The 21127-nt window shown below is 41.7% G+C and overlaps 1 protein-coding gene across 6 annotated transcripts in view; it reads left to right on the forward strand.

Annotated features, from left to right (window-relative positions):
* Positions 1–2298: 2298 nt before the first annotated feature.
* The window catches only part of IL1RAP (interleukin 1 receptor accessory protein), a 165248-nt gene continuing 146419 nt past the window's right edge, over positions 2299–21127 (forward strand). For 2 of the 6 annotated variants that reach the window (XM_082461475.1, XM_082461478.1), the window contains exons 1-2: positions 2299–2559; positions 3341–3477. The gene's annotated coding sequence lies outside the window, so the exon portion shown is untranslated. The remainder of the gene's footprint in view (positions 2560–3340; positions 3478–21127) is intronic. The other 4 variants (XM_082461476.1, XM_082461473.1, XM_082461479.1 and 1 more) reach the window with 4 other exon arrangements.

Here is a 21127-nt window from a genome sequence, read left to right on the forward strand (position 1 = left end):
AAGCAAAATTCTGAGGCCCCCTTACAACTACCGCAAAATGATTAAAGATAACCTGAAAAAAGAAGTAGAGGTTAGTAACAGAGGGAAGAAGAGAGTAATGATGCTTTTCCAAATATTCAGTCAATTTCAAAATATTTTTCTGAGCATTTCTTACGCACCCAACACTGTTAGGCACTGACACCAATGAGTTTGCAGCCTCATTCATTCATTCACTTAGGCCACAATTGTTCATTGAATGCCTAGTATGTGAGTTTTCAAACATTTTTAAATTGTTACAATAAAATTTTGCCATTAAGCAAGTTTAAAAAAGAAAAATACTCCCATAATTCTGACACATTAACATTTTCCACATTTCTTTCAATTACTGTCCATGTTTTCATACCTTTTATACAACCTGACTAACTATATTGTAAACGTTTTCCTTTGTAGACACAGTTTCATAATCTGTTAATTATGACAGCAAATACTTTATTGTGTGAATATACAGCATTGGTTATCTAACACTTTCATTCCCAGTCACTTATGTTGTCTTAAAATTACAATATTTAATACTGTGATGACTTGTCTATATGACGTCATCCTCATTAAACTATGAGTAGCTCCTCAAAGTGAAAGACTATATCCTGTTCAATTCTGAATCACCAACGTGTGCCTGGCACAGAGTAAGGACTTCTAGAAAGTACATGAGACTGTCTAGTGGGGTAGTTAAGAGCAAGGAGACTGCCTCAGTTCTCATTTTGCATTCTCTTCTTGTAGGCTTGTGGCCTTGGACAAGATACAACTTCTCTATACCTCATCTATAAATTGGAGATAATAATAGTACCTTATAAATTATTGTGAGAATTAGCTGATACATGCAAAGTGCCTGCTACTTTGTAAGCACATGTTATAAAAGTGTTCAATGAGTGTATTATATAAGAAAAAAAATTGGAGGCCCTGAAATATATTTACTGGGTGAATAATACATCAAAGAGCAGTTTTACTTCTGCTTCATACAATAAACTTTTAAAATTTTATATTGTTTCCTTTTTGGCTTAATAACAATGTGAGCATGTATTGTGTGTCAGATATCCAGAGACAAATAATTTCTCAGGATTAATTTCCATAAGCGATATCAATAAATGAAACAACATGAACATTGCTACAGCTTCAATTATACTATGATTTTCCCTTGGGGAGTTAAACCCTTTGAGGGCAGGGGCAGTGTGTGAGTTTTGCCCTGTTGTCCATCTTTAGCTGGTACCTAGAGACTGGCACCTCCTAGTTCCACCTACTAGTTCATGAGGACCTTTTCTTCTTTCCTGCCTTTTTTCCCCTTCTCTTTAATTTCTTTCTTTGGATCTCAATTTCTTGGATAAATAAATAAATACGATTCAATCAGTTAACTCTAAGAGCAGAAGAAAAGTCATGCAGGTGGCGGAGTAAAGCATGTGTGAAGAGACAAGTCAACTTGGTAGATAGCTTTCGTTAGGGAGTCCCAGAAATGGCGAAAAGTGATGAAGGACCTTGCCAGTCAGGAAGAAATCGTGATGCACTGGCGATAGAGAACAAGAGAAAGTTCTCGAGCAAAGGAGTTGACAGTCATTGTAAAGCTTCTCAGGATGACTATATAGACTACCATCTAGAGTGGGAGAGGGTTGCTGAGGGCTCTCTCAGAAATCTGGAGAAACGGGAGGGAATGAAAGGGAGTAATTCTTTTGAGATTGTTTGCTTCTATAATGATTATTTCATTCATTCACTCATTCAGTGCACATGTACTGAGTGCCTACTTTGTGCCAGGCACCTTCCTAGGCACATTGGGTATACACCAGTGGAAAATACAGGTTCCGTTTTGCTGTCCTGAGCAGTAGTTTGTTCCCATGACTGTCACTTTTGTAGCGGAGCGGAGCGCCAGACCACCGAGATTGAGTCTGTTTCTTCCCGTCGCGCTCTGGGCTTGGCACACGATGGGGGCTCAAATCCTGCGGCCTGAATTGATTTATGGCCTTGGCACAGCACGAGAGCTAAATACACAGAGCCGGAAAGAAAAGGCGATCTCGACTGTGAGACCAGGATCTTGCAATGAGCGCAAGTGTGCGTCTATGTGTATAGCCGGGGGCGCATCTCCCCAGAGCGCCTGGCATCGTGCCAAGCTGCAGGACCCACGCTGTCCCTTTCTGCGCGCTCCAGCCTGCACAGGCGGTGGCCGGGCGCCGAAAGGCCTAGCGCAGCCTCTTGCCGGCCGCGGGCCCGGCGCCGCTCCTCCTCGCCGCGGGCGGGGCCGCTCTCGGTGCCGCCCCGCGGCCTCCGCTCTGGGAAACCCTGAGCGCTGGTGGCTGGCGAGGCGGCGGGTGGAGCGGGAGCCGCGCAGCGCCGGCCAATCGCGCAGCAGCAGGGGAGGAGCCCCAAAGGGGGAAAAAAGAAAGTGCGGCGGAAAGTAAGAGGCTCGTTGCGGGAAGACTGGCCGGATCCGGGTCCCCGGGACTCTGCTTTGGCCAAGCGCACCGAAAGACGCGGTGCTGGGCGATCCTGCACCCATCCCCGCCGCCTTCGCTGCGCCCGCTCTGCCTCCCAAGAAAGGTGAGTCTCGCGCGGCGATGAGGGCTCGGGGGATCACCGATCTACAGAATCTCAAGGTGGAAGGATTCTTACACATCGTCTCCTTCAACCCTATTTTACAGAAGGGCAAACTGAGGCACAGAGCGAGGCAGCAGCTGGGATAGATCACACAGCTAAGTTAGTGCCGTGGGCAGGACTCGAACCCACTGTCCAGAGTCCCGTCTTTGCTTTGTAGGCATTTAAGTAACGCACTTGTGTGAGGGCTGCGCGTCACTGCAGCCCTCTCCCAGCTCTTTAAGGGATATACCCCGGTACACCCCCGGCCTTGGTTTCTCGAGTGCTGCTGTGAACGGTGAGGATAGAAGGGGGCAGTGTGTCCCAGCGTTGCCACTGGGTATCACGTCGTCTTCAGCTTGGACCTGTGACAGCCTGGGTAAAGGCTGCTTGCAGCCTCTCTTTCTCTTCCCCTGACCTGTTTTCTCAGAAAGATGCCCCGCCGAGGGTGTCCGTCAGACTCCTGGTAGAGTCCGTGGAGAGGTGAGGGGCGTCCGGGCGCCCGTCACCTCGTTTGGCACAGTTTTCTCTCCAGCCCCAGGGGAAGCGGGGCCGGTCGTCCTGTGGGAAATAGGATGCTTCTCTTGCAGGAATAGCTGACCTCACGGAGCCATAGCCCCTCTCACTTCTAAGTCCTGGGAGGGAACAAGGAAGCTGAGTTAAAGAGAAAAATCACAAACACAAAAGCAAACTTCTGCCGTTTCCTTTTTTTTTTCTTTTTTCTTTTTTTTTTTTCGTTTCCTTTAAGAGCCAGTTCCCAGTCTGTCTTGCCTCCACCCGCTGGTGGTGAAATTGTGAAACGCCGCTAGGTTAGCTACCAGCTGAGGAGGAGGATTTACCTGGCCTTCACTCCAGCTCTGCCACCTATTAGCCGTGTGAACTTGGGCAAGTTATCCAATCTTTCTGATACTCAGTTTTGTTTTGTTTTTTGTTTTTTTTTTTTTCCAGTCATAAAATGGAGATTTTCACGGTCACAATGAGCCCTCAGGGCACTTGGGAGGATGAAACGGGATAATTCAAATAACATGCTTAGCACAGTGCCTGGCTTGGCACCTGTTCAGTTTGACATTGATGGCAACAATTAAAAATATTACTGCCTAGTAACCTTGGAGACAGTAGGTTTTTAGGAAGCTGAATTTTCAGATAGAGTGACTTTTTTTTTTTTTTTTTTAATCTAGATGTTGTGTTTTTTTTTCCCTTCGGAGTTTGAACAGCTCTTTTTATAGTGTTTTCTGAATGCCCTCTACATGTGACTTTGATCGTAGATGCTTGACTTGGTGTATAAAATGTTTCCCAGTGATGCCAATACCCTGCTCGTTTTTAGGCCAAGCCTCAGGTCTGTGAAACTTTGATCTGAGGCATCCTTTACTGGCAAGGAGGGTCTTGAATTTGATGAGAGGTAGAAAGACAAGAGGAGAAGTTGCAAGTTTCGTCTATGTTACAGACTGTTCTAAGCCTTTTATTCCCCCTGTGTCAGGTCAGACATGCAGCTTTATATTCCTCAGCTAATATAGGAAAACAACAAGATTCCTGTGTATTTCTTTTGGATTAAACAGTGATGCTGCTAAATTTAGTCCCTTTTGGACACAAACTTACCTCATATAAACACAAACATCCACATGTGCCCTCACTAGGCTTCCTTTATTATTGGCATTATTGGTATTTTAAAATGAAATAGTGTCCTTTACATACCCGCCACCTGGCTCATAACAATTGCTTTTATTCTGATTGACTTCATACCGTTTTTTACTATCATCTCCTGGCTATGCCATAAGTCCCTGAACTGAGCATCCAGTATTTATAGTTGGCTGCCTTCTCCACAGTCCATCACATATGCCTGTGTTATTGCTGTATGCAGAGCAGGGGTGTGATACACCTTGAGGAAAGGAAAGAGTTCGATGGTACCCTCTTAGGTAGCTCCCGCACCAGACATTTGCAGAGGATGGGATCGCTTGCTTCCGTCAGCCTGTTCCATGTGCATGCATTGTGATGAGCTGGCCAGGATACATCTGAACGCGTGTCTGAGAGACTAGGGACTTGTAGGGAAAAGGAGAATGTTCAAAATAAGGTCAGAACAAGGGGATGGGAGATTGAAAGCTAATTCCTTTTAGTTCTGGTTTTTTAAAGAAAGGATACTCAGTTATACCCTTTCTCCTTATAGAGATTATTTGTTACCAAATACATAAATATAAAACTTTAAAATTTCCACAGTGTATTCCATATATATTATCTTCTTTGTTACTTGCAATAGCCTTGAGAGAAGGACATGGCAGACATATTAATAGTGGAAGGATAATATAATGATATGATAAAGTATGAAAAAAGCTGGGTTTATCGTCAAATTCAGATTTCAGCTCTAATTCCTATGTAGCTGGGTAATACTAAGCAATTTATTTCACCATTTAGAGTTTCTGTTTTATCCAATTCTAAAGTGAAAAAAAAAATGCTTACTCCAAGGATGCATGTGAGAATTAAATTAAGTAGAATAATGTAAAGTACATTTAGTGAGTAGGTGCTCATTAAATGATATTTCTTCTTAGTTGATCTCAGTTTATTGAGAAGAAAATTGAATAAGAGTCAGAGAAATGAGAGGTTGCCAAGGGTCACATGGTTCATAAGTTCCAGCCTTGGGAATACAGATCACAGCTTTTGACTTCTAGGTAAGGGCTTTTCCATCACACCCTGTCGTCTCTCCAGTGAGATCTTTAACAATTTACTTCCGTTGTTGGGTTGACCTTATTTGTTTGGTGATTTCAGGGTATCCTTTTTGTCCCAAAGAGGATATTTCCTTGCTAAGAGAACTATGATCTGTAGAGTTTAGTGGGGCCAGCTCTCAGGAGAGGAAGTTTCAGGGTGATGATCTCTAAGGCAGCCTGCCTACTCACATGTGTTTGAAGTAATGTACCTTCAATTCCTAGGAGTAAGGGTACTCTGAAGACATAAAGCTTAGAATTATGTCATGTTTTTCTTCCTGTTCTGAGTGGTTTCCTCTTTCTGCCATCCTCGTGCTAATACGCAGGCTGTTAAGAAGATGGAGGAACAAATACCATGAGTGACCATACCATTTTTCTCTTTCTTTTGCCAATTCGAAGTCGGAAAGGATGGAATACAGTGAACAGTGTACAGAGGCGGCATTCGCAGGAAAGACCACTGCTGGCTGGTGATGCTGATCATTGGTCTGGAGTTTCAATCCTCCCTGTGGAAACTGACGGCTGCAGGCTTATGTAGGAAAATGAACAGATCTGTTTCCGGCCCAGGCAATGGGGCCATTTATCTGTTGAGACTTCCCACAGGCCTTTAGGTTTCTTTGCTTTGCAGCAAGCAGACAGACTTGTAAAGGCAGTTTGGGGAGAAACGCTGTGCTCCTTGCGTTTGGCCTTTGGAAGCATATGTTTGCTTTTGCCAAAAGGTAAGCAGTCAGCGGCATCTTAACCTGGCACAGTTAGAAAAGCAGAATGTAGCTGGAGAAAATCAGAGGAAGAAGCAGAAGAAAAAAATAAAGGTTATCTCCAGTACACACACAGTTTCATCTGTTGCTCAACTTTGTCAGGCTTTTGCTGGTGACACAGATGTAGGATCTGTTGAGTCACTATTGTCTTGCCCGTGAAATATTAAAGAGAGCCACCTACTGTGCTCTTTGCTCATTTTGGAAATTGTTCTGTGGGAGACATAAAAACCCCAAAGAACAGGAAGGTTACAGAACATTTGGTATCTGATATTTTGGGGGATTAAATCAGGTTAGCTACTGATTTGCTCTCTTTTTTTTTTTTTTTTTTTGTCTCCTTTTTGAAAGTGGGAACGCATGGTTTACACTGACGAGGTTGTTAGGAGACCTCCTTCTAGCCTGACCGTGCTCTAGCAGCTGTGGCAGTGTGGAGTCTTAGCGTCTGGAGGGTACCTCAGGCAAGTTACTATGTTGAGATGTGCCTCGGTCTCCTCAACTGGGAAACAGGAACACTGATGCCTACCTAGAAGCTTGACTCTCTTTCTCAGCGCCTTTTTCATAGGAGGCGTTTAATGAATATGAATTCTTTCTTCTGCCATCAGTTCTTGCAGTTTATTAGTCTGTTCAGTTGTGAAAATCAAAATTTAATAGCCGCCCTTTAATGAACTCCATCATGGCTTGTACTGAGTGTTTTACGTCTATCATCGCATTCAGTCCTTGCAGTAATCCTGTGTATTTTTTGAGGCAACTGAGACTCAGAGAGGTTAAATAGCAGGACCTTATCGTGTAGCACAAAGCAAGCACCGATGCTGAGACTCATCTCTGCATTTCATTTCAGAGCTAGGAAAGACCTGAAATTGTGCAGCCTCTGGACTAGAACTGAGGACCTGAATTAGGACCCATGACCCACCCCATCCCCATCCTGTCTTTCTGATCCTGGTATTATCTTGCCTGTGCCTGGGAAGTCGCTTTACCTTTGGGCCTAAAGTATGAGACAGCTGGTCTAGTTCATCTCTAAGGCTCTTCTGCTACAATACATTGTTTTTTTTTTTTTTTTAAGATTCCTTTCAACTCTGAAATTCTATTGCCACATCTCTTTGTAAAAGTCAAGGCTAAAGATTGAAAGGGGAATAAAGAGAAAATACCCTGATTGTATTATGCCAAGAAATCTATTTTCTGGTTAGACAGAGGAGGGCAAGGGAAATCAGCATTCATTGGTGCATGTACTTCTGTCATTTCATTTAAGCATAAAAATAACTCTCAGGTCCATATTATTGTCTACGTTTTACAGAGGAAAGAACTGAGGCTCTGAGAGACTTAGAGAATTGCCCACAGTTATCCAGTTAGTGACAATTAGAACGTGTGTGCCTGAGCACAAAGCTCTTCGGTCTACTATCCCATGCTTACTAGACACCACAGCGTAAGACCTGAGGACTTGTATAACTAGATCCATAGATGTCCCCTCCCTGTGTCCTCACACCACCTACTACTACTACCACCTCCCAAACCTGCTACTCAAATCCCTTCTTGATTCTTCCCAGTTTTGGAGACCCCTTTAAATGCTTGTAACCTATTCTTTCTCTCTCTATTATAATTTAAAAAAATTTTTTTAAATTTCTTTTTTAACTGTGGGCCAGTAATTTGTCCCTTTGTATTCTTGTCCAAGTCCCTGATTAGCACCCAAGCAGCTGAGGGCATGGTTTATCCTGCCCCATGCCTAGCACAGTGCCCTGTACTCAAAAGGTTGAGTTAAATAGATGATGGATTCATGCTGTGTCAGGTACGCCCAGCATTGGCTTTCCAGTTTTCTCATACTTTATCATATCATTAATTATTTCAAAGGCCATCTCTACAGACTAATAAGGTAACTTTATTTTATTTTTTTGTTCTTTTTATTTTTTATTTTTTTAAATTTATTTTTGGCTGTGTTGGTTCTTCGTTGCTGCACGCAGGCTTTCTCTAGTTGCGGTGAGCGGGGGCTACTCTTCGTTGCAGTGCGCGGGCTTCTCATTGCAGTGGCTTCTCTCATTGTGGAGCACGGGCTCTAGGCGCGTGGGCTTCAGTAGTTGCGGCACGCGGGCTCAGTAGTTGTGGCTCACGGGCTCTAGAGCACAGGCTCAGTAGTTGTGGCACACGAGCTTAGTTGCTCCGCGGCATGTGGGATCTTCCCGGACCAGGGATCGAACCCATGTCCCCTGCATTGGCAGGCGGATTCTCAACCACTGCGCCACTGGGGAAGCCCTATTTTATTTTTTTTAAATTTTGTGGTCACAAAATCAGACAAATGATAAGGAGTCACAGACTCTAATAAGATTGAACAATCACTGGCTCAATCATGGAAAAAGACATTTTTATCCCAATAATACAGGACATTTTGTAGCAAACACAATGAAGGATGACACTGAAGTTCATGCTTGCATATACTGACAGCAAGGCCAGTGTCAAGTGTCCTAAATAAATTACCTGAAAGAAAGTAGGAAGTTTCCAGGGAAGTGGGCAGCTGCAGCGAGCTTCGATCTCACTTTCTAAAAGCAGTGAAGAATTCATACCAGTCCAGCTATTATTTGATATAATTGGACATGAGGACAGGTGACCTTTTATGTCTAGTTTATATGTAGGAGATGCCTGTAGTTTCTTCCTGTCTGACACATAAGTCCTTATGATTACACTGGCTTCCTCTTTTCCCAATCAGTGCTAAAGGCAACAGAAAAGAGAACCGGTCATTTCTGAAAATGTTCTTTTCATCGATAACATAGTTCCTTACGCCAGGTATGGTTAGATGCTATGGTGACCTAAAATTGTGGTTGTGTAACATCATGGGCTTTAGTATCAGACCACCTTCCCTGGATTTGACCTTAGACAAGTTATTCCGTCTATCCCTACTTTATTCTCAGCACCTGTAAAAAGGGGATAATAAAACCCATTTCATCCAGCTTTTGGTAGGTGTCAGTCAGGTGCCAAAACATTTGTTAAGAGCCTGGCACATGGGGATTTTAACCTTCGTTATGATTAACAACTACAGAGATATTCAGTTGCATGCCCAAATCAATATGAGATTAGAAAGTAGAAGACCTAGATTCAAATGAACAGTTTTTGTTTTTTTATAGAATTTTAAGCCCTCAAAATGCTTGTTATTATATACGCACATGCACCCAAGTATTTTTTTCTTACAATAATCTGAGGTAATCAAAGTAATTGTTCTCAACACCATTTTACATCCCAAGTCTGAGAGGCTAAATATTTTCTAAGACCACACAGCCAGCGAATAGTGGAGTTGGGACTTGCACCCTAGATTTCTGACTCCAAGGTTATGCTTTTTCCCCCTCAATCATTCAGTGCAACAGCCCCGGTACTGGTTAGTGGCTTTTCCTTCTCTAAGAGTCCTTTTTCTAACCTCCAGAGTGAGGAATTTGGACAAGGTCCTCTCTAAGGCACGTTGTTCTCTGAATCTGTGCCTGGAAGGTGATGACTTAGGAGACACCGTGAAAAGCTAAGAGTAGATCCATACTCTTAGTTCCACAGAGGCATTCACATGTCAGGCATGTGGAACATCATAAAATCCAGATACCTGGCGGCCTCCTTGGCCTCAGTGAGAATCACAAGTGAGCGCTGCGTTAAGAGTCACATCCATAAAGACACTTTCTATGTCCTTAAGGATGTGATTCTGCTACATTCCCACAACCTGCAAACTGTTTTCTCCCTCTGGATCCAGGTTTGGGGGTGGGAGGAGTAAACAGACACCTGGTTTAGGCACAGTGACATTTTTTGTTTGGGAAATAAAAAGAGAGTTTTTTTTTTTTTTTTAAATATAAAGCAAGCTCTCTAGCACCATTAATTACCATAATCTTCTACAAAGAAGTAAAGGGATAAAATATTTAGCTTTAATTTGGACTGTAGCATTATGAGCGCATATTTTCTGCTTTCTTCTTTTGAGCTAATTTAGTGCCCATGGAAGAAGCTAGACTCTCATTGAAACAGATATAGGGTTTTTTTTCCACTTAAAGAAATGATGGACACTTGAGAATGATAATACACACTAAATAGCTCTTTTCTGGAAGATTAGACTTCGGTTTGCCAATTACAGTGTGAGACAGTAGCAGGGTTTGGGGGTTGAATGGATAAAGTGGGTGGTGAAAAGTTGGCTGGCTTTGAAGTCAGAGTTGGGTTTGAACCCTAGATACTGCTTGCTTAGCCTGTCCAGACTTAGTTTCCTTTTCTGTAAAATGGTGATAAGCCTGCTCTAGCTATCTCCTGGTTAGATAGACCTCTATATCTATATCTATTCCCATCTCCACTCCTGCCATTCCTGACCGCACTTACCCTGCTCAGCTTTTTCTCTTGTCCATAGCGGTTGTCACCTTATCAGCTTCCACATACTATTTAATTGATTTGTGTAGCCTGTCAACTGTTTAGTGTTTAGTTTAGCCCCACTAGAGTGTAAAATCCACAAGGGCAGGGACCCTTGTTTTCCTCACTGCTGTATCCTGGGTGCCTAAAATAGTATCTTAGCAAATAGTATCTGCCTAGATGATACAAATAGCATCATGAGTAAATGATGAATAAATAAAAGTATAGATGTTAGTATTATTTATCCTCAACGAGTAGAAAGAAATAGATAAGGAAATGAATTATATAGATATATAATACTGAAATAAAAAATTTGTTATATATACACACACATATATATATATACACACTTATACACATACACATATACATATATATGTGGGCATATATATTTAGAATATTGATCATATATTTAGAATATTGAAGTATAAATTTATGTGTATGCATATGTATGTGTGTATATACATACATTTAGAAGTTATCCAAAATTGCCTTGGGAGGCAGAGGTGTTAAGGTAATTCCTTGCTGTTAGCATTACTAAGAATAGTTTGGGAGAGATACAAAAAAAAACATATATATATATATATATATATATATATATATATATATATATATATATATGTGAACGGACAACAAACAAATAAACAGAAGACATACAAGTGAGTTCAGGGTAAGAAATAAGGGGCTGAGATTAAAACAGTGACAACAACAACAATGTTGGAGGGCTGTGGAGGAGAGGCAGTTTTAAATAGGGTAGTCAGGGATGACATCTCTGAGAAGGTGACGTTTGAGCTAAGACAAAAAAGCCTGAGAAGGAGCCAGGGTCGATCTGTTCATGGTTGAGGTGGCAGGGCCTGGTAAGAGGGAGAGAAGGGCTGGAACTAAGGTTCTAAGATAAGCAGGGGCTAGATCAGACTGGCCTTACAAGCCAAGGTAAGGAGTTTGGATTTTATGCAAAATACAGCAGGAAGTCACTGAAAGGACTAAAGTAGAATGATGACCAGGTTTGACATATTTGGAACCTCAAACAGAGAGTGAAGGAAAATGGAAGAATTCATTTCTAAGATGAAGAGGTAAACTCTGCTGACCTCATGTAGGTTCCTAAGGACAAATGAGAAGACAATTCAGTCTCATTGATCTGTCATTCATGGCCTTTCTTTCCCATTAGAATGCCCAACAAAACAACAACAGAAAAAAGCAGGCTAAATAGGCAAAATCAGATTCCTTTTCTCTTTCTCAAACGGTATCATTATTTTTTCCAAATGCACTAAGTAATAGATGGATATGTAAGTGCAGTTGCTCAATTCAATTCAGCTGGAAATTTTACAGTTCTTGTGTAGGTGTTTTATGTAATCAGTCCCCCCAAACACTGGACCTAGAGCTCTTTCTTTATGAGATTTTAGGTACCAGTTTCTGAAATCTGCTGTCCTGAAGAGTGAGTGTGTGAAAGGCAAATTTAATTCCATATAAGATCAATTTCTTCTTTCTGGCTCTAAAAGTCTAAAAGGTGCCTAACTCTTCTCTCAAGAGGTAGAACTCCTCCATGAAGTCTTGACTGACACATGCATATGCAGGCTCATGCATGCCTTGTAATAATATAAGCTTTACAAATATTAGCTTATCAAAATCTCAGAATAAGTTTAAGAGAGGCAGGTACTATTATAATCACCATTTTACAGAAGAGAAAACTGAGGCCAAGCTCACAGACTTAGTTGACAGTAGAGTCAGTATTTGAACTTGGGCAAGCTTAACCACTATACCATACTGCCCTGTGATTGTAAGAAGTGACCCTGAATATTTTATTTATCTCTACTAGTCCCACTTCACGGTGCTTCCTGTGAAGGAATAGTTCAATAAATGTATTGAATCAGTGAATGAATGCGTGATCTTTTAAGTTGCATTATTTCATTAGCATATACTAGTAAACGTGTGGGTTTTAGACTGAGATAACCTGGGCAGGGTAATGCTACTTACTACCCCTGGGCTATGGTAAAATTACTTCACATCTCTAAACCTGTTTCCTCGTTTGTGTTATTGGCATAAGGATATAGAACTGTTTTAGGATTAAATATGTTTATAAAGTACTTAGCAGAGTGCCTGCAATTTAATTAGTGCTCAGTCCACTTAAGCTATTTTTATTTTTATTTTTTGAACTGAAACAACCTCTCCAAACATGCTTACACTTACATACTCCTTAGTTTTTCAGTTGTGCTAGTTTTATTCACTTCCTTTAAAAATCAAAGCCAAAAATCCGATCATATAATCAGTGATGTTAATTTTGTTCCAGGATCCATTCTGGTACCTTGCCCTCAGCATGGCACTCCTGTAGGTAGAAGGGCCAGTCCTGGGGAACTACATGGGGGCAAAGGTGCTGTAGGACCACCCTGTTTCTCTACTCCAAACATCCCTGCAGGCAGCGCTGCCCATCCTTCTCCCCAGCCAAAGCTGGCTTGCTGAAAAATTATTTTATATTCTAGTGGTGGCCCCAGAGCATTCTGGGTGACAAAGGAAAAACAGCCCAAGACTCAAATTTTGTCCCAGATAACACTTAATGAGGCTAATTTACACAGCTTGCTGGACGTTTAGGACCCCTTCTAATCATAATCACTGATATTGATCCAGCGATTCTTGTGTGCCAGGAGCTGTGCTGAGTGCTTTATTTTCATTATCTCTTTCAATCCTATTTCCAACCTATGTGAATTAAACCAGGGGAAAAAATTAGAAAGTGCCACAGTTGCCTCCTTGTGTGTATTGGGGGCTGTGATGATGAAAACAAGTATTTCTTATGTGTGTTTTTCTCCACATTTTTCTTCCAAAGCAAACTGTACGGGGTTGTAACACCTGTAGAGTCTCCAGGGACCTTCCCTGCTGGGAAGAGAAATGAGGCAAAGCCTGTGTGGGGAAGGCAAGAAGCTTCTTTCTAGTTGACAGTTTATATTGCCCTGGAAGAAGCTGGCAACAATGAACTCAGTCCTATTTTGTTGGCTGCATTTACTTGCTTTTTTGTAAGAAACCAATGTGGTGCTGATTTACAATGACTTCTATTTATTTATTTATTTATTTTTTGCTTTATGAGATATTTAAAAGGTGTAATTTTTATTGTCCCACTTCTCCCAAGTTTGATGATTTCCTTGGAGGAAAAGTACACACACACACACACACACACACACACACACACACACACACGAGAACAGTGCCTTAATCATAGTTGACTCTCACTACTTATTTGTTGAATAAATGCATGACAAAAAATAAAAATCCTCTTTTTTTCTGATAATGGGAGCTACTATGAGATTCTTTAATGGTGAAATTTCAATATGTTACTTTCTTTTAAACTTTTTGTTTTAAAAAATAATTTCAGAAGGAGATTATTCTAAAATATGTAGCATTACTAAATGTTGGTGACTCAGGACAGTTTACTGGAGTGGGCTGTAATTCCTTTAGAATTGATTAAGGTGAGATCATTTACCTATATACTAAATGACCCCAAACTGGTATACTTTAAATTTGTGTAATCTGATTTTCATAAATTTTCTGTCCTCTTTCTCTTTCATTGTCTGCTATTACTTCTTGCTTTCATCATGTCTTGCTCTAGCAGTTATCTATTCTCCACACAATTAGCTGTTCCTGCTCTATTGTGGACTAGGGAGCCAGCTAACGAGTTTTATTAGAACCATGTATAAGATAATAAAAAGCGTTGGATTCGGATTGGAGAGGCTCTTCTCTAAGGGAAGAGAATGGAAAGGTAAAGTGGCTCTAGACATAATCTCCATATAAGTGAGGCTACACCATACACAGTAGCATTGGGTTTTCCTTACCTGTGTTATTAAAAAGGGAGTAGTTGCATGGATAATTCATTTACTCTTTTGGACACTAAGCAGTTTTTGAGCTCCTTCTGTAGTTAAGACACTGGTGAGATTTGTAGATTAAAATGCAATCACACTAACACAACTCCAGAAGAATAAGAATTTATAGATCATTGTGAAAGATAAGATGCACCAGAGGTTGTAATACAACTTATATAATATTTGGATTAGTCTAAGAGTATATAACAGAACTTTTAAAAGATATGTGGTAAAATATTTTGATGTTTCAAAGGAAGAGGCAACTGTGTCACTCAGGAAGGGGTTTATGAGGAAGTGGTATTTGAAGTGAATCTTGAAATGATGTACAGGCAGGTTTTGGACATAGATTGGTGGGGAGGAGTGACGTGTGAGCTAGGGTCCGACCAGGGAAGCAGAAATGATATGGGTGGATGATAGAGAATGTGGAATTTGTCATAGGGATTAGTCTTACAATTGTGGGAGAAGGTGGGCAAAGAAAACCCCAAAAGGGGACAGTTGGGAGTCACTAAGGACCCTGAGAAGGAGCCAGTGAAGAAGTCTGTTGCCCCTGCCTGTGTTAGGTGGGCAGTCAGGAAGAAATGCTGGATGTGAAATGGAAGAGATCAACCTGGGGACAAACTGCAACCCTTAACTATCTCTGTCTGTATCTAACCATACTGTATGGGTGGCCTGCAGAAGGAGCTGGTGCTCTTAGCCATGGAGCTTCAGACTTACCTGGCTTTGGGCATGAAGAAGTTGAAGGAGGGGATCTAGCAGGAGCTGAAGGAGCCGTGGGCCTGGCTGCTGCCCCCCACCTAGGAGGTGAGCCATCAGATCAGCAATAAGGTGCATGAGCTGCAATAGCACCCAGGTGCCTAGACAGACCCTCCCAAAGCAATTGCTACTACTTCACTTCTCCCCTCCAGATCTCATGCACATTTCCCTGTGGTCAGCCCTAACTCAGAACCATGCAGAGAAGGGGATTCTGGAAAACATAATTCCAGTGGAACTAAATTGACACAGTTAAAAACCACAAGTGATACTACAGATAAAGGGAACAGGGTGAAAACATAAAGTGAAGGAGGGAATCGGGTGTCTTGCTGGGGCAGAGCCCAGTTTGACCAGGAGATGGTATATGAACACTGAGGTCATTGAAGATCAGACTTTAAAAAGGTGAGCAGAGGCTGTATTTTGAGGACCTGACATACTCTGTTGAGCAATTTGTGTTTAATCCTGTAAGGCAGGGAGAAGCACTGAATATTCTTGAGCAAGGGAAGGGTGTAATCAGACCTATGTTTTAGACAGGTCTGGCAATGCAAAGCATTGGAGCTTCGAAAGGGAATAGGCGGGGCAATTAATGAGCATTCTATTATAATAATCCAAGGAAGAAAATTTGCATTCCCAGAGCTCTCTTCTACTCTCACGGAGGGAGGTGACTCAGAGTCATCATAAGTGGTTGTTCAGGACCATCCTGGGAATAAAAAATATTTGTGTACATTGCAAGCCAAGCTGATTTGATCTAGGGCTAATGTTGTCAGCTATAGTATCCTTATGGCATACCTAGATCACTGTTCTTTAAACTCCCTGGTGCTTCTGCCTGTGAAGAGCAAGAGAAAGTGTATATGTAATTGGAACACTGACTGAAATGAAATTGGCTTATGAACCACGTCATATCATTTTGAGAGGAAGATCCTATAAAATAAATATTACTTGTTTCACTTAGTAAAATAATGCTTTTTGGTTTTACTGAGTGGTAATAGGAGTGTCCCCATATGTCGATCCAGTGCGTAACAATCTGCAAATTACTCGCATGTCCATTATCGCATTTGATTTGACAACAACTCTGCAAGGTCACTTTGGTCTGAATTAGTATACGTGAGAAAACTGAAGTTCAGAGGTGATAACCATCAAGCGACCCCTTAGCCCCTGATGATTCAAGAGCGCTCACTGCAGTTCCATAGATTCATTCAGTGGACACCTTTCTATCACTCATCCCTTCATCTCACTCAATGCACCACTGCCTGATAATTTTCTTGGGACACATCTCTGGTTCTGCTGTGTCCCTGTTCTAAATCTGTCCTTACTTTTTGGACTTCATTACCTTTAAGGTCTGTTCCCACCCAGAGAGCAGGCCCCTTGTAACCCAGGTGTTACAGTTCCAGCTGCCTGATTCCTCACCCTCTGGCAGGATCTTTACTGCCTTCCCTCAAAGTGCAGAACAGAACACAGGGCAAAGAGGGAAAGCCTTCTTTACAAGAGCATACCTGAGCAGGTACATTAGCATACCCGGGAGATCCACACAGTCTTTGAATTAGACCATTCCATAAGTCTTCCCTGACAGTGCTTCCAAGCACATACGCCTGAATGTTTGAAAATCATATCTCCTGGCTTTCTACTTGTCAAAACACAGCAGCTCATTCACTTGTCTTGACTTATTTAAAACACACACTTATACCCAGTGCTGTATCACTGAGATTTCAACAGTGAACAGCAAGTGAATAAGGAAGCTATAACCTCCATTCAATGCACCCCTGCAGTGTTTTGTCCACTTAGAGAGCTCCCTATGGCATAGCAAGTTAGGGTGACAACTTCAGGTGCTATACTTGGGGACGTCTAGAACTGTTGCTGTTATTAATGTAGAGACACGGCTCGGGAGAGCAGGAGGAGGCGTACAGGAATCAAGCTTTCTAGTTGCCATTAAAAGGAGTACTTTTAATGGTTCTCTGAGAATACTGAATCGTAGGGTTGAAAAGACTAAATTGCTGGCTTTGCAAATAGGCTAGAAAAGGATGTCCCTGGTTTAGTCAGTCAAACCTGTCTATACCTGGCCTTCCAAGTTCTAGTACAGTGTACTTTCTACTATAATATGCTGCTTCTCCTGCTTTGGTTCTCCCCCGTGAGAACTGCCCTCATTTCTCTCCACCAAACAGGTGGGTTTTCTGTTTCCTGAATTTGCTACAGTGTGTAAGGGAAAGTTTAGGAGAATTGAAGGCTAGACTTCTAGTATTAAGAAAAAATAATAATATCCAAGAAACTGGAGTGCTTTCTATGTGCTAGGTGCCTTATAAAATTATCTCACATGATCTTCATACCTCTAATTCCATAAGATGTCTTACTGACCCCATCCATGAATAAGGAAACTGAGACCTCAGCATGGTAAAGAAGCTTGCACAGCTATAGAGGATTTGAGGCTAGGTCTGTGTGACTCCAAAGCGTATGCTGAAGCCATGTGTTTTGATTCACTGTGGTGCGGTGTCCCCTCTATGTCAGGGACCCATCCCATTGCTTACACGCACACGAGAATCTTGTAAACAATCTTTAGTTACTACACTGATCTGTCCGACAGTTCCCCAGAAACCCAGCTTGGGTGAGCAAGCCCACTGGTCATTGGAGTTTCGGCCTCTTATTTCTTTCCATTCTCCTTTTTCAATTTCCTCTTAAGCCTAGCTAGCATAGGAGCTGCATTAACCAACAGATGCCAGTTCTTTCCATTTTAATGGCATTTTCATTTTCTCAGTATGCTTTTCTCACTATGAGGTTTGGAGAGACGAGTAGAGAGCTCTATGGAGACATGGAAATGATGTCTCAAATACTGGAACCACTGGGTTAAATGTCCAAAGGTGTCCGTAGAACAGAGAGGCACGTTCCTGACATGGTTCCAGAGACCTCAACCAGGACAAGTAGGTAGAAATTCCAGGGGATCAGAGTCCTGCTCAACGTAATGAGATACTATACAGTTCGGGTCATATGAAAAGTAAACTGGTAATGATTTCACCATCGCTAGAGATATTTAAAGAGGCCCCGTACATCCACTTGGCAAGGATCTTACAGGGAGAATTGAATATCGCAAAAAGAAGTTTGAATCAAAATGACACTTGAGGGCCTTTCCGGCCTTGAGATTCTGTCTTGAATTCACTTAGAAACTTTATCTTGGGAATAAAGGTTTGCCCTTGTTACAATTAACACCAACTAGTGATATCGCCTCCTCCCTCCCCACTGTGCTTCCCCCGTCTGAACAACCACTCGATTTAGGACGGGGACTCAGGATGAGGAAGGATGTGGCTTCTTCCCGCTTGGCAGCAGCTCCGTGTCAGAATGGAAGACTTGTGTCTGCGCCTGGCACGGATCCGTCGGGCCCTCTTACCAGCTCAGTCGTGTCTGTGACCAGAGCACGTGGGAGGTGCACATCCGTGTAGAAAAATCTCCCACTGGCTGCCAGCTCTGGATTTTTGTTTTGTAATTACTAATGAATGCAGTCTTGCCCAGGGCAGACGTCTTGGAGGAATGAAGACACACCCTGAAACAAGTCTGAGTCAGACCAGATAAGCATCCCCTGCAAAATAATCCCTCTGCAGTTGGCAGCCTATGAGAAAGTGCCTTTGAGACCAGTTTCTTCTTGCCGTTTCAAAGGAGAGCCGCTTACGGGCCAGGATGTCAGGAGTGCAAAGCTCCTGTTTTTTTTTTTTTTTTTCCTATTTTCTTTTTTTTTTTTTTTTTTTATTTTGAATTGGTTTACTACTCATCTGAAAGCTGTGCTGTTCAAAAATGATAATCCTTTGACTTAATGTCAGAAGTGAGACAATACCTCTGTTCTTGAAGGAAGGCGTGTTAGAATGATAGAAAGTGTCCAGGAGTTGATTAACAGCTTGGATTTGAAAGAATAAAAAGTTACCCAAACTGGCAGTGGGTCATTCAGACCAGTACTGCGTGTAAGAATGGACAGTGCTTTTCAATGAAATACGGTTCTCTTTCCCTTCAGGACTTATAAAGACTTTACCAATCTCCAACCCAGTTCAACTTTTTTTTTTTTTTTTTTAATGAAATGCTATAGCTAAGTATACTTTGCTCAAATCTGTCACATTTGGATATCTCAAACTGTGAAGTCCCTTACAGGGATGCTTCAGGAACTCACAGCTATCTGGTCAGCTCAACCCCACTGTCCTTAGGAAATAAACACGTGAGAAACTTCATAGGTGCAGGAATTTCTTTAGGGATCTGGTTCCACACTGCCTGAAGGTAGTCTGGCCGAGATTTCATGCATACACCATACATCTTCACAATGTCTTGGGAAGAGAACAGCAGCTTCGGTTCCTCTGGCAGCTGGCTCATTGTTCCTGGGCCCAAGTAGCTGTCCTCCTGTGACACAGGACCGTTGCCTGTTTAGACATGACTCTTTCCTGGGATATAAATGGTGGGTTATTTTTATGGGACAGTTATATTTCTTAGTAGTTTTTCAGAGTTGGGAGGCAGCATGGTTTCACCAGAGAAAAGCTTAAATTGGGAATCAAAAGCCATCTTTTCACATTTCACAAGCAAGCAATTGACCTCTCCTTCCTGGGCTTCTGCTTCCTGAATAGTATCCCAAATAACATTGTTTGACTTCTGAGGCCCTTTCTGATTTTCTAGAGGTCATCTTGATAAGAAGATAGCTAAAGGGGGGGGGGGGAGACAATTAAAAAAACAAAAAAACAACTAATTGTAGGATAAGGCTTAGGAAAATATGTTCTCTATTTTAAATATATTGCAAATATATGAAACTTCATCTGTATCGTGTAATACAGGGTGTTCGGATTTCCCCTGTCATTTCTATTTGCTAAGACCTGACAAGAAATATGAATCATAGCCATGAGGAAGCTTAGAAATCATCGTGTTTAATTCGCTCATTTTATGCATAAATAAACCCAAGGCCCTTACCCAGAGTTACGCAGAGCCTTGAACTCATCCCCTGCCTTCTTGGGCAGCTCTCTTTCTAATGCATTGCCTGTTCAGTTTATTTAACAGTAATGAACCTTTAGAGAAAGAATCAGGCCAGATTCTCAAAGTTGATGGCTTCTAAACCATAGTTTAGTGACTATAAGAACATGCTAGCAAGAAGATTTGATTTATGTATGTGACTTATTTTCCCCGTGATAAATGTTTTGGACATAAGTTCCCTTTTGTGCAGCTCTCTTTCTGGCCAACATATAACACCTTTCTTTCTCTTAGTTTTAGAAGGTCTCTTCTCCATGGAAAACTTATAACTCATTCTCAGTTCCCTACCAGGGCCACTCACTCTGACAATTCTGATTACAGTATTTCTTACGGTAAAACCTCAGCTCTCTGAAAAGACTCAGTTCTTTCTGGGATATAGAGCATTATGAAAAGTTAAGGTTTCAGTTCCTAATTACCAATTTTGTAATCATGGGGTAGCCACAAACACGGGATAAGATTCAACCTGTCCTGGATTATAGGTCTGATTATTTCTAACAACCAGCTGACCTTGGATCAGTCATGTTATCTTTGTACTTTTGTTTTTCTGTCTGTTAAGTGAGGTAGTTGACCCAAGGTCTTCCACAGGTCTTCTAGGATCAAGGATCTTGTTGTAACTGTTTTAATAGTATGTCTTTCTAAAGTGTATTCCATACCACACAGCTGTCTTATAGTGAGTATCCTGAGAAATTATACCTTTAATTAATAATTCAGGGCCATTATTTTGAGCATCAATTACTTTTTACTGTGCATAATGATGTCCCCAGGACCTACTGAAGTATGTAAGACTCCAACACTATGTGGCCCCAGACCTCCATATCGCTGTTTTTTATTTTTCTTCTTGCTTTTTAGTTTTCTTGTTTGGCTTTTTTTTTTTCCTTTTAAATCCTTTGGTAATTTAATGGTAACATTTTGAGGGGAAACTTTTTTATTGATTGATTTTTTTGGCCATGCCATGTGGATTGCAGGATCTTAGTTCCCTGATCAGGGATTGAACCCACGTGCCCTTAGCAGTGAAAGCACGGAGTCTTAACCACTGGACTGCCAGGGAATTCCTCTTGTTTGCTTTTAATAGCTCAACTTTCCCACTGCCATCAACATGCCTACTTATAAAAGATTTGCCTTCCATCCAAATTTGCTACTCTTCTGTGCTTTGGCATAAAAACTCAGA

This window comes from Balaenoptera physalus (genome assembly GCF_965194825.1).
Source record: "Balaenoptera physalus genome assembly, chromosome: 4".
In the NCBI taxonomy this organism is placed as follows: Eukaryota; Metazoa; Chordata; class Mammalia; order Artiodactyla; family Balaenopteridae; genus Balaenoptera; species Balaenoptera physalus.